The sequence below is a fragment of the Arvicanthis niloticus genome, chromosome X (genome assembly GCF_011762505.2).
Source record: "Arvicanthis niloticus isolate mArvNil1 chromosome X, mArvNil1.pat.X, whole genome shotgun sequence".
Taxonomy (NCBI): domain Eukaryota; kingdom Metazoa; phylum Chordata; class Mammalia; order Rodentia; family Muridae; genus Arvicanthis; species Arvicanthis niloticus.
In genome coordinates this window covers 44900198-44914264 of record NC_047679.1, presented here as the reverse complement: position 1 = coordinate 44914264, position 14067 = coordinate 44900198, and the positions used below count along the sequence as shown (strand labels likewise).

At 40.5% G+C, this 14067-nt stretch overlaps 1 pseudogene; it reads left to right on the top strand.

Annotated features, from left to right (window-relative positions):
- Positions 1–9710: 9710 nt before the first annotated feature.
- On the top strand, positions 9711–11511 carry LOC117695310 (actin-histidine N-methyltransferase-like; annotated as a pseudogene).
- The last annotated feature ends 2556 nt before the right edge of the window (positions 11512–14067 follow it).

The window sequence follows — 14067 nt, the reverse complement described above, 5'->3', positions numbered from 1 at the left end:
GAAAAAGTTTGCCTATCAGGCAGAATCAAGACAGGTCAGGCCCTGGTAGATTCCTCAGCCTGCAGAAGCATGTAAGTAAAAAAGAACATGCACCTGAGGCTAAGGCTAGGGGATGAAAATTCTGTTGAGCTTGGTGGAATGAACAGAGATATTTTGGGGATGGTAATAAATGTTTTGTGTATATTTTAGCAAAATTGTTTCTATTAGCTTGTGTCTTTGCTTCTCAGAGTACTGTAATATTAAAAGGCTATGAAAAATACACTTGCTGCTGGCATGGTATAGACCTGCAGCCCTCCCATAATCTGTCTCTTTCATCTTTATTCTATCTTTCCTATCAGCCTCATTCTTTCTCATAGGAGTGTTTGACTTCATACTGTCTAGGCAGAACATGATATGAAGTTGAGAATTTCTCTGTCAATGGCTATAAATATTGTGTTGGAATTTTGATGGGGTTTGCATTGAGTCAGTAATTGCTTTTGGTAAAATGGTCATTTCACTAGGTTAATCCTACTAAGCCATGAGCATGGGCGCTCTTTACACCTTTTTATATCTTCCTCAATTTTTTTCTTCAGCAACTTGAAGTTCTTGTCACATAGGATTTTTGCTTGTTTGGTTGGAGTTACACCAAGATATTGTATATTATTAGTGGTTATCATAAGATATGTTTCCCTAATTTATTTTTTTATTTTGTTTGCCATTTGTATAGTGGGGGACTATTGGTTTTTTGAGTTAGTTTTATATCCAGCCTCTTTGCTGAAGTTGTTTATCATTTGTAGTGCTGTGATATAATTTTTGGGATTGTTTATGTATACAATAATATCATATACAAATAGAAGTACTTTGACTTCTTCCATTCTAATTGATATTCCCTAGATCTTTTTTATGTCTATTATTACTCTAGCTAGAACTTCAAGTACTATACTGAATAGATATAGAGAGAATATTTATTCTAGTCCCCAATTTTTATGGAATTGCTTCAAGTTTTTCTCCATTTACTTTGATGTTGGGTATTGGCTTGCTTTATATTGCTATCATTACATGTAAGTATATGCCTTGTATTCCTGATCTAAGACTTTTAACATGAAGTGTTGTTGGATTTTGTTAAAGGCTTTTTCAGCCTTAATGAAATAATCATGTGCTTTCTTTCTTTCAGTTTGTTTATATGGTAGATTGTGTTGATAGATTTTAATGCACGGAAACATTCCTGCATTCTTGGGATGAAGCCAACTTGATTATGGTAGATGGTATTTTTGATGTGTTTCTCAATTCAGTTTGCCAAGATTTTAGTGAGTATTTTTACATCAATATTCATATGAGATAATGGTCTAAAACTCTCTTGCTTGGTTATATCTTTTTGTAGGTTAGGTATCAGTATGACTGTGGCCTCATAGAATGAGTTTTGACATATTCTTTGTGTTTCCATTTTGTGGACTAGTTTGAGTAGGATTGGTATTACCCCTTTGACGGTCCAGTAGAATTCTATATTAAGCCATCTGGCCCTGGGACTTCTTTATTTCTTTTTTGGTTGGGAGACTTAATGCCTACTTGTATTTCTGTCAGGGATTCCTAGCTGTTTAAATAGTTTACTTGATCTTGATTCAACTTTGATAAGTTTTATGGATCTAAAAATATCAACTGTTTCATTAAGATTTTCCAGTTTGTGAAATGCAGGCTTTTGGAGTACAACCTAATAATTCTTTGAACTTCCTCCTTGTCTGTTGTTATATCTAACTTTTCATTTCTGATTTGTGTGCATGTGTGTGTGTGTGTGTGTGTGTGTGTGTGTTGATACTGTCTCTCTGTCTTTTGGTTAGTTTGATTAAGGGTTTATCTATCTTGTTGATTTTCTCAAACAATAACCTCTTGGTTTCATTGATTCATTGTATTACTTTCTTTGTTTTTAATTGATTGATATCAGTCCTGATTCTTATTATTTCCAGCCTTCTACTCCTCTTCAGTGTGTTTGCTTCTGTTTTTAGAGCTTTCAGTGTACTTTTTTATTAATCATTTTATTTGTTTACATTTCAAATGATATCTCCTTCCCAGTTACCCCTGCACAAACCCCCATCCAATACCCCCTCTCCCAGTCTTTTCTGCCTCTATGAGTGTGCTTCTCAACCCACTCACCCACTCCCACCTCACAACTACACTATCCCTCTATGCTGGGGCATCAAACATCCACAGGACCAAGGGCCTCCCTTCTCTTTGATGTCAAATAAGGCCATCCTCTGCTACATACCTATCATATCGGGAACTGTGGATCCCTCTATATATATTCTCCCTCTCTATATATTCTTTGGTGGTTTAGTCCCTGAGAGCTCTGGGTGGTCCAGGTCCTTGATATTGTTCTTACTATGGGTTTGCAATTCTCTTCATGTTCTTCAGTCCTTCCCCTAGCTCTTCCATTAGGGTCCCTTGGCTCAGTCTAATGGTTGGCTGTGAATATCTGCATCTGTATTGGTCTGGTGCTGGTAGAATTTCTCAGGGAAGAGCCATACCAGGCTCCTGTTAGCAAGCTCTTCTTGGTATCAGTAATCGTGTTTGGGTTTGGTGTCTGAAGATGGGATGGATCCCTATATAGGATGGTCTCTGGATGGCCTATACCTCAGTCTGTCTTCCATTTTGTCCCTGTCATTCCTTTGGACAGGAAAATTTCTGGGTTAGAAATTTTGAGATTGGTATGTGGCCCATCCCTCAATTAGGGGCCATGCCTATCTACTAGAAGTTGTCTCTACAGGTTTCATCTTCCCTTTTTATGTATTTTGGCTAAAGTCATCCCCACTGGGTTCTGGGAGCCTCTCACTTCTCTGGCATCTGGGACATTCTAGTGGCTACTTCCAGTTCCCCATCCTTTACTGCTACATATTTTTATTTGATTTTCTGACCCTCTATACATCTCTTCTGTCTCTTCCAATACCTGATACTGCTCCTTTTCCCCCCTCCTCCTCTCTCCCACAGAGGTCCCTCTCTCCCTCTACATCCTGTGATTATTTTATTCCCTCTTCTATGTAGGTTTGAAGCATCCACACTTTGCTCTTTCTTCTTCTTAAGCTCCATATGGTTTGTAGGTTGTATCATGAGTATTCTGAGCTTTTGGGCTAATTGCCATTTATCAGTGAATACATATAATTTGTGTTCTTTTGTGCCTGGATTGATATTAGGATGATATTTTCTAGTTCCATCCTTTTGCTTTGAATTTCATGAAGTCATTATTTCTAATAGCTAAGTAGTACACCATTGTGTAAATATATCACATTTTCTGTATCCATTCTTCTGTTGAGGGACATCTGGGTAGTTTACAGCTTCTGGCTATTATAAATAAGGCTGCTACCTCAAAGCACACATTGAATCTCACACAATAATAGTAAGAGACTTCAACACCACATTCTCCTCAATGGGCAAATCATGGAAAGAGAAACTAAACAGAGACACAGTGAAACTAACAGAGGTTATGAACCAAATGGATTTAACAGATATCTACAGAACATTTCACCCTAAAACAAAAGAATATACATTCTTCTCATTACCTCATGGTACTTTCTCTAAAACTGATCATAAAATCAGACATAAAGCAATCTTCAATATACACAAGAACAGTGAATTAATCCCACACATTCTATTGGACCACCACATATTAAGGTTGGTCTTCAATAACAACAAAAACAATAGGAAGCTCATGTACACATAGAAGCTGAACAACTTTCTACTCAATGATAACCTGATCAGGGAAGAAAGAAAGAAAAAAAGAAAAAAGGAAAAAGAGAAGAAAGAAAGAGAGAGAGAGAGAGAGAGAGAGAGAGAGAGAGAGAGAGAGAAAGAAAATGAATAAATAAATAAAGGACATTTTAGAATTTAACAAAAATGAAGGCAAAATGTATTCAAACTTATGAGACACCATGAAAGCAGTGCTAAAAGGAAAGCTCATAGCTCTAAGTGCCTCCATAAAGAAATTGGAGAGATCATACAATAGCAGCTTAACAGCATACTTGAGAGCTCTAGAACAAAAAGAAACAAATACACCGAAGAGTAGACAGCAGGAAATAGTCAAACTCAGGGATGAAATAAACCAAGTAGGAAACAAAAAGAACTATACAAAGAATCAACAAAACTAATATCTGGATTTTTGAGAAAATAAACAAGATAAATACATCCCTAGCCAGACTAACCAGAAGGCACAGAGAAAGTATCCAAATTATCAAAATCAGAAATGAAAAGGGAGAAATAACAACAGAAACTGAAAAAATTCAAAAAACCATCAGATCCTACTACAAAAGCCTATACTCAACAAAACTGGAAAATCTAGATATAATGAATGATTTTCTAGACAAATATCAGGTACTGAAATCAGGATCATATAAATCATCTAAACTGTCCCCAAACCCCTAAGGAAATAGATATAATCATTAAGAGTCTCCCAGCAAAAAAAGCCCAGGACTAGATGGTTTTAGTACAGAATTCTCTCACACCTTCAAAGAAGATCTAATACCAATACTTCTCAAAGTATTTAAAAAATTGTAAACAGAAGGAACACTTCCAAATTTGTTCTAAGAAGCCACAGTTATGGTGATACCTAAACCACAAAATGACTTAACAAAAAAAGAGAACTTCAGACCAATCTCCCTTATGAATATTTCTTTTACAAATGTGGGTACCCTTGTGTTTGCAACATAGATATTCAGAATTGAGTTTTAAAATTGATAGATTTTTTTCCTTTGATGTGTATGAAGAGGCCTTCCCTGACTCTTTTTATTGATTTTGTTTAAATGTATATTTTAATAGATATTATAATGGCTACTCCAGTTTGCTTTTTTGATGTGTTTGCTTGGAAAACTTTTTTCCAGCCCTTTACTCTGAGGTAATGTACATTCTTGTTGCTGACGTATGTTTCTTGTATGCAGTAGAATAAAGGATCCTTTTTCACATCCATTCTATTAGCCTATGTCTTTTTATTGGAAAATTGAGTCCAGTGATATTGAGAGATATTAATGACCAGTAATTGTTTATTTGTGTTATTTCTATTTGCATAGTCTGTGTGTGTGTGTGTGTGTGTGTGTGTGTGTTTTCCTTGGTTTTGCTGGTATGGAATTACTTATTTCCTGTATCTCCTTGGATTTAATTATCCTCCTTGGTTGGTAGAGTATCCTTCTAGTATTTTCTGTAGAGCTGGATTTTCAGATAAATATTGATTAAATTTGAATTTTCTTGAAATATATCATTTTCCTCATCTGTAGTGAGTGAGAGTTTTATTGGGTATAGTAGTCTAGGTTGGCATCTGTGTTTTTTTAGGTTGTAACTTATTTGTTAGGGCTTGCTTTAGTAGTGTAGCTGTTCTCTAAAGGTGTCATATTGTTCTGGTTTTTGTTGGTTCTTCTCATTTAAGGGCTTTTAGTCATATGGATGCCTTTAGACTATGGATGTTTCTGTTGTAGTAGGTATTGGGAGGGGGCCTTACCTCAATTGTCCTGATGTGGCAGCCCTCTGATGAGTATCCTAGGGCTGTATGGTTCTTGATCAGCAGGTCTAATGAAGGTCAGTTAAGAGGTGGCAGAAGAATGGGGGGGGGGGGGGCAAAGAGGACAGTAGTTAGCTCAGGACAAGTGGGAGTGACCCAGAGGTCTCAACATACTTGAAAGATATGTGTGGGAAGAGAATCAAACATTGATGCTTCTGGATCAGCAGATCTGATGAAGGATAATGGAGATCTGCTGGGAAGAGTAGGCACCTCAGGACATCTGCTAGTACTTCAGAAGACTCAGCAGGCAGGGAATATGAGTGAGGGAAGGTGATTGGAATAGAGGTTTTTAAATTATGTATTTATAATTTTATGGGTTTTCTCTGAACTTGTTGTTATGTCTCTTCTTTTATTTCTAATTTTGTTAATTTGGGTGTGTTTTCTCTGCCTTTTAGTAAGTTTAAATAAGGGTTTGTCTATCCTGTTGTTTCCCCAAGTTATTGTTAGGAGCCGCGTGAGCGTGATAGCATTCTCCATTACAAGATGGCACGGGCATCCTGTCCTCCCACTAGTAAACAACTAACTACACAGGTGCAAAAGGCAAAAAGCGCGCCAAAGTCACTGCCCTTCCCAGGGCGTATTATGGGTAATGAGTGAACAGCCAATCAGAAGTGAACATGCCACTCTAGGGTACATATAGCAGTGCCTTTTCCGGGCTTGGGGTCTTTCTTCTTCTGCTGATACAAGAATAAAGCCTCGATGTGGTAACCACCCGAACACTGCCTCAGGTGTCTCTTTCGCAGGCGAAGGGGACACGGAGGGGCTCGGAACATCTGGCGCAGAAACCCGGGATCTTCAAGGCACCTCGGAAGATCCCCCGAGACTCAGGGCGGGTTAAAAGACTACAGGATCGAGGTACATCTCTGAGAGATATGTTTGGGATGGAAGCCTTCATTGCGGGCGGATTCTCACCCATTGCCACCGCAGCAATAGTTGGCCTCTTGCTTGTGTTGTTTTCACTTTTAGCTTTTTTGTGTTGTAAAGATCTAGCTCGCAACACAGCTATTAGTGCAAGTCAAGAGGTTTCAGGAGAGGTCCACTGCAGAGTATCAGAAACAGGGCGTGTTAGCCGGCATCAGGCCAAAGAGCCTGGAAAGGAGAAGCAGGCAAAAAAGCCTGGGCAACAGAAGCAGGCCAAGGAGCCTGGTCATAGGAAAGAGTACTCAAAAGGAACAGGGGCCACTGCAGGGCCTATTAAGGTTAAGGACCCTTCACCGGTTGGTGAAGAGAGAGTAGAGGTCAAAAGGACCCCCCTATACCCCATTAAGGAGCTTGCACCCACAGATCTTAGCAGCTCTGAGGAAGAAAGCATAGAGCAGGAGGCAGCCGCCTATACAAAAAACAACCGTGCTGAGATAAGACTAAGAAAGACCTTGAGCCCCTCGGCCCCACCCTTGCCTCTGGCCTATACCTCAGGCAGCGCCTCTAATTCATTTCTCAGCCCAGGAGATCGGAGACAACTGCAGCTTACATTTCCGGTCTTTGAAGCGGCAGAAGGCGCTCGTGTCCATGCCCCAGTAGAGTATAGACAGGTCAAAGAATTAGCTGAGGCAGTACGTGCATATGGAATTGGGGCTAATTTTACTATATCCCAAGTGGAGAGATTAAGTACAGCTGCTATGACGCCAGGAGACTGGCAGGACACAGTGAAGGCGGTACTTAACAATATGGGCCAATACCTAGAGTGGAAGGCCTTGTGGCACGAGGCACTACAAGCACAAGCCAGGATTAATGCAAACACTGAGGGACAACAATTATGGACTTTTGACATGCTGGCTGGAGTTGGCGTACACATGAACGACCAGACCGCTCACCCTTGGCAGGTATATGCACAAATAGCAGCTGCTGTTAAGGCCCGGAAGTCTCTCCTCAGGCGAGAAGGCAGTAACCTTTATTTGTCCAAGATAATTCAGACATCTAATGAGTCCTTCTCTGACTTTGTGGCCCGCATGACTGAGGCCGCTGGCAGAATCTTTGGGGAACCAGAGCAGGCAATGCCATTAATTGAACAGATGATCTTTGAAAATGTTTTCTTGACCTTAGAGCTGGTATTCTTATTCTTCTGTTCCACTTATGATTAAGGTAGGTCTTTCATAGTGTCCCAGTTTTCTGTGGTTTTGTGTTACTAGTATATTATATTTACCATTTTCGTTGATTGATATGTCCATTTCTTCTATTGTACCTTCAACTCCTGAGATTATCTCTTCCAGCTATTCAATTCTATACATGAAGCTTGCCTCTGTAGTTCCTGTTAGAATTCATAAACTTTTTGTTTCCATGATTCCCTCAGTTTGTGCTTTCGTTACTGCTTCTATTTCTGTTTTCAGGTTTTGAATAATTTTATTCAAGTGTTTGTGTTTTCTTGTCTTTCTTTGATGTACTTAGTAATTCCCTCTAATTATTTCTGTTTTTGTGGATTCTTTAAGAGATTTATTCGCTTCTTTTTTAAGAGTCACTGTCATCTTTATGTAGTTGATTTGACAGTGTTTTTCTTGTGCTTCAGCTATGTTGGCATAGCCAGGGCCTACTGTGATAAGATAGCTGTGTTCTAGTGAATAAATTTAACATGTCTTTTATTGATTGTGTTTTAAGTTTGTGTTCAGGTATCTGGGTTTGGGATGATTAAAGGTATAGGTGTTGATTTTTGGATTTGTCTTTTTGTGTGGTTGTTTTGTTCTTTGGTTTTGTTTCCTATCTTGATTTTCAGAGTGCAGTGTCTGTGTGTTGCATTCTTTCCTGGCCTATGGAGCTGGTGGGTTCTCAGGGAATCCCTGCTCTTATTCAGGTAAGGTAACTGAGACGAGTTGGAGGAAATAAGGTTAGAAGAGAAAGATTTTGTGATCCTTTGGGGTGGGGTCAGAGATCCTTAACAGGTTTATAGTTACAGAACTAAGACGCAATTGGGGTAACTGGATCTCAAGGACAATAGAATAGGTGTGAGTATGCCTTCAGCCTACTTATTGCCTTGGGAATAACTGAACTTATGTTAGCAGGGAGTGGCTACTGGAGTTGGGGTTTGGGGCAAAGGAGGTTTAGGAAGAAGTGATTTCTGGGATCCACAGGATATGTCAGCAAGGGTGAGGAAAGGTGCAGCTGGTATTCTGTTAAAGTGCTTGAAACAAGACTGAGGGATAGGGTCTGTTGAGAGAAAAAAGAAAGTCTGTGGGCAGTCTACTTGGATTTATGGCATGTAGGACATTTGGTTTAGCATTGGGTGTTTGTTTGAGTTGGGTGCTGGAATGAAACCATGAGTTGGGAATGGTAGGTAAGGAGGGGATGGTCTTTGAGATCCACAGGAGATGTGAGGAGAGGTGAGAAAAGTCTGCAAGTGTTTCTCTGTTACAAGACTAGGAATGAGGCTTGGGACTTGAAAACAGCAAGAGAGAACTTTTATTAGCCAGAAGTTAATTCATTTTTGATTATACACTATGAAATGTTGCTTTTATTCACACATAGAACTTATAAAATCTATTAAAATGTTATTTTCTATACATTTTAATTACCCAATTGAAGCCATCATGTTACGAGAAATGGTCTAATACAAAAATAAGAAAATAAAAAAGTGCGTGCTGACAGGAGCCTGATATAGCTGTCTCCTGAGAGGCTCTGCCAGAGCCTGACAAATACAGATGTTTGCAGTCAAATATTGGACTGAGCACCATGAAGAAGTTAGAGAAAGGACTGAAGGAGCTGACAGGGTTTGCATCCCACAGGAAGAACAACAATATCAACCAAACAGACCTCCCAGAGCTCCCAGGGACTAAACCACCAACCAAAGAGTACACATGGAGGAACCCATGGCTCCAGCCACATGTGTAGCAGAGAATGGCCTTGTTGGACATCAGTAGTAGGAGAAGCCCTTGGTCCTGTGAAGTCTCAATGCCCCAGTGTAGGGGAATGCCAGGGCGGGTAGGTGGGAGTAGGTGAGTGGGTAAGTGGGTGGGGGAGCACCCTCATAGAGGCAGAAGAATGGGGAATGAGATAGGGGTTTTGCAGAGGGGAAACTGGGAAAGGAGATAACATTTGAAATGTAAATAATTAAAATATCCAATAAAAAATAAATTTAAAAAGGAAAATAGGCATCTGGCCACTACTGCAGCCACCAATACCCCGCAGCCTGGGGTTTGGTTGAGGTGGATGATGGGGTCCTGGCTGAAATGTGGCTCCATTGCTCAGAGGTGAAGTGAGCAATCAGAAAATGGGTGAGAAGTTTCAAGTGGAAACTCAGAAATCAAGTACTGGGGCCACAGTCACTGTAACACCTAAGGAAATCTTGAACCTGCCAAGTGAGTTGTTGCCTAAATGTAGCAGTCCTGTACCAGGCTCGGGAACAAACATTGGAAGAGTACAGGCAGATCTGAGCTCTGGTTGAGAAAATACAAAAGAAGCAAAAAAGGTCTGTCTGTTACTTTTGATGGGAAAAAAAAGATTACTTCCTGGATCTCATGAAATGGGCCTCTGAAAATTAGTCTTCTGTCAAGGGTTTTGAAATGGTTAACTTCAAAGAAGAGGGCTTTGGTTTGATAGCAACAATAAACATCAAGGCAGAATTATTTTTATGGATTCCAGGAAAGTTGCTAATGACTGTTGAATCTGCTAAGAATTCAGTATTGGGGCCCTTGTATTCCCAAGAAAGAATTTGCCAACCTATGGGAAACCTTGCACTTGCCTTTCATCTGCTGTGTGAGTGAGCCAGCCCCAACTCTTTCTGGCAACCATACATTCATACCCTCCCCAGTGAATATGACACTCATAACTACTTTGAAGAAGAGGAAGTGTAATGTCGACACAAGCCATTCATGATGTCTTTAGCCAGTATAAAAATGCAACATGCCAGTATGCCTATTTCTATAAAGTAATCCTGACCCAGCCTCATGCCAACAAACTGCCTTTGAATTCTTTCACTTAAGAATTTTTTAAAGTGAATTCTTTAGGTGAATTTTTTCACTTAAATGGACTACAAGCAGGCCATCTTGTCAGGAGTGACATGGCAAAACCAAATTCTTACAGAGGATGGTTCTAAGTGACCCTGGCTCTGATTCCTTTATGGGACATGTGCAATCATACCAATGAACTGATCACAACTGGCTATAACCTGGAAGATGATTGCTGTGAGGGTGTGGCTCTGCAGGACTTTTAGGCTGTAGATGAGTTTTACATTTTTATGCCATTCAGTCAAAGGTAGAGTTTGTGATCCACAGTGGTTTTTGTACTTTAACAGTAATTCACATGACAGAGTTAAAATAAAGCTTGGAGTAAGTAAAACTGACAGGGTCTCTGCCATGAAGGCTGAGTTCTTGGTTCAGGCTGGCAACCCAACATCTAGTATTTTTCTGAGCATTTTACTGAGTCACCCATCTCTGCCTACCTTCTAATATTGTGCATTATTGAAAAGGAGCCAAAAGAACATTTGCTAGGGTACAACACCCTTGATAGGATCTTCATTCTGGGGAACTCGGAGATTCCTGTCAGCTGGGACAATGAGGTCAAATTTTGGACATTTTTGGAAGATAGAGCCTCACTTCTTTTAAAAACACATAAAACAACAATTGCAGAAGGTAAGATCATCTTGAAAAACCCTGACCTCTCTGTCAGTGTCACAATGGCTATCAAATTGCATTTGGGTGAGAAGGAGATTTTGGAAAAAGCAGTGAAAAGTTCAGCCATGAATGAGGAGTACTACTGCAAAGACATGGAGGAGAAGGCACCACTGCTGAGATATGAGAAGACTGACCTGAGGCTATTGCAGGGCAGTATGGGGGACTCAAGACTCCCTCTGGTCCTGAGAAAGCTGGCGTAGGAGGCAGGTGTGCAGGAGTTTTCTGAGCCTCACAGAGATGGCCAGGAAATTCAACGCTGCTGAAAACAATCTCCTCAATGGGGAAAACTCGATCCCTAAAGGGAGCAGGTTTAAAAATAAAAGCTTAAGGCCAGAAGAAAGTGAAAATGTGATTGGGACACTTAAGAATCTTCAGGCAGCATAGGCAAGATAAAGAAGCAACTCTGAGATGTTCACAGAATCCAGTTGAGAAGTTGTTGACAGCTCACCACCACATCACCTTGTTCTTCATTAACATGTTTTTGCTGCTTTATATAAGGTAAATTTTAAAGTTATTTTAAAAATATAGCGTCCCATTTTGAATAAGATTGCCATCTTGCTTCTGGGTAGAACAAAGTAGTGAACAGCATTAGAGGAGAGCAGGCACCCTTGAGAGACTGCAGACCAGCTGTGGGCAATTGTCCCTCTTCCTGGGGAGAGTGAGATCCTTGCTCAGCAGTGCTCTGCAGGCTTGCTGTCCTCACTCCAGAATGTATACTGACTTTGCCTTCTGCTTGAGGCAGTTGGTTGGACTCTGGGTTTTGAGTGGATGGTGAAGATGAGGCAAAGTTAAAAGAAAGCTGGACAAGGTCATTACAAATAGAGTCTATATAGAGGGTCAGGAAATTGAACAGATGTGTATAGAGGTAGGAGATGCGGAACTGGGGATAGCTAGCAGAAAGTCCCAGATGCCAGGAAAGCAAGAGGCTCCCAGGACCCAACAGGGATAACATCAGCTGAAATGCCCAACAAAGGGGATAGAGAACCTGTAGAGACTAAATCCAGAGTTTAGGTGCAGCACCTGGTTGAGGGATGGGGCCACACACTCATCTCCAAAATATTGAGTCAGAATTTTTCCTATCTAAAGGAAATACATGTACAAAGAGTGGAACAGAGACTGAAGGAAAGGCCATCCAGAGACTGTCCCACCTGGGGATCTATCCCATATGCAGACACCAAATCCAGACACTATTATTGCTGATGCCAAGAAGTTCTTGCTGACAGGAGCCTGGTATAGCTGCCCACTGAGAGGCTCTGCCAGTATCTGACCAATATAGATGCAGACTCTTGCAGCCAAACTTGGGACTTCACACAGCAACCCCAATTGTAGAAGTTAAAAGGATTGAAGGAACTGAAGGGGTTTGCAACCCCACAGAAAGAACAACAATATCAACCAACCAGATCCCCTCAGAACTCCCAACAACTAAACCACCAACCAAAGAGTACACATAGATGGACCCATGGCTCCAGCTGCATATATAGCAGAGGATTGCCTTATCTGGCATCAATTTGAGGGGAGGCCCTTGGTCCTGTGAAACCTCTATGACCCAGTGAAGGGGAATGCTAGGGCTAGGGTGGTGAGGCAGAAGTGAGTGGGTGGGGGAAGCACCATCATAGAAGCAAGGGGAGGAGGATGGAGTAGAGGGTTTGTGGAGGGGAGACCTTGGAAAGGGGATAACATTTGAAATGTAAAAATATAACTAAAAAAGACAAAACAAAACAAAGAAAAAAACAAAACAAACAGAAAAACAGAGTCTGGGCAAAATCTTTTTTATCCTTAACAATAATCTCTCCAGTACCAAAAGAAAAGTTAAGGCGGTAACCTAATTTTTAATGGCTTAAAATGTTGATGACTATCTTAATTATATAAACACACTTGTATATCTAGTTACTTCTAAGAATTTGTCTACTTTTTTGTTCTGTTTTGCTGTTTTAAAAATTTGTTTTTTTTCTTAAATCAAAGTAGGACTCATGTCGTCTTCAATTTTCAATGCTGACTTTGTTTCAGAGAGGTGCACTGATTCCAGTGATTGCAGTGGAGTGCTACAGACACCGAAGCTATGGTTTTACTCATGGTGTCAGGCTCCCTGGATTTCTGGTTTCACAAGCTATAGATATATCAAAGCTACCCTTTTGAGTAAAACTCCTTATTAAAACAAAACAAAAACATGACAAAAGAAAGATAAAAAGGAAGAAAGAAAGAAAACACACACACACACACACAGAGAGAGAGAGAGAGAGAGAGAGAGAGAGAGAGAGAGAGAGAGAGAGAGAGAGAGAGAGAAATTGATTCCAGGAACCTTGGAACCTCCTGCCCTGGAGGTGGAAGTGGCAGGGGCACAGAGAAGGACTCTGGTGTTGCAGAAAGACCCTTGAGAAGGGAGACCCTCACTCAAGTCTCAGGATATCATGGCCACCCAATAATTCACAAGACACTAATCTAGATGCAATCAGCAAGAGGTATATTTTGAGATCAACTGGCTGATGGTCAATCCTTAACTCACACAGGAGCAGAGGAACTGACAAGACAGCCTGGCTAGGGAAGGTCTTATATAGGGGAACCCACAAACCAGGGGTGGGGGTGGAGGTGAAGGGGTAACTAAGGAAACATAACATAAAAACAGTGGAAAGTCCCAAAATGTACCCCCATAATTCAGTCAGGATTATGTGGAAACATCTTGTACACTCATCTTTCCCAAGAATGTATAGAGTGAAAAATTATAAAGACCATTTTGTGAAATATATGCAGGCTTTTTCTTTGCCCTTAGACCTGAGCAAAAAGAGTGCAGGTTCCAGAAAGTAGAAATGGATGTAAGATTTCAGGCCTTCACTGCCCTGGGATACATTCAGGGAAAGCAACATTCCTCAAGCTTCAGGGAAGAAAACCCACCTGTGGGTGGGGAAGGCCCAAAGCAGGAAGACACATTCCTGACCACAAAAAGATGCAAGTCATCTA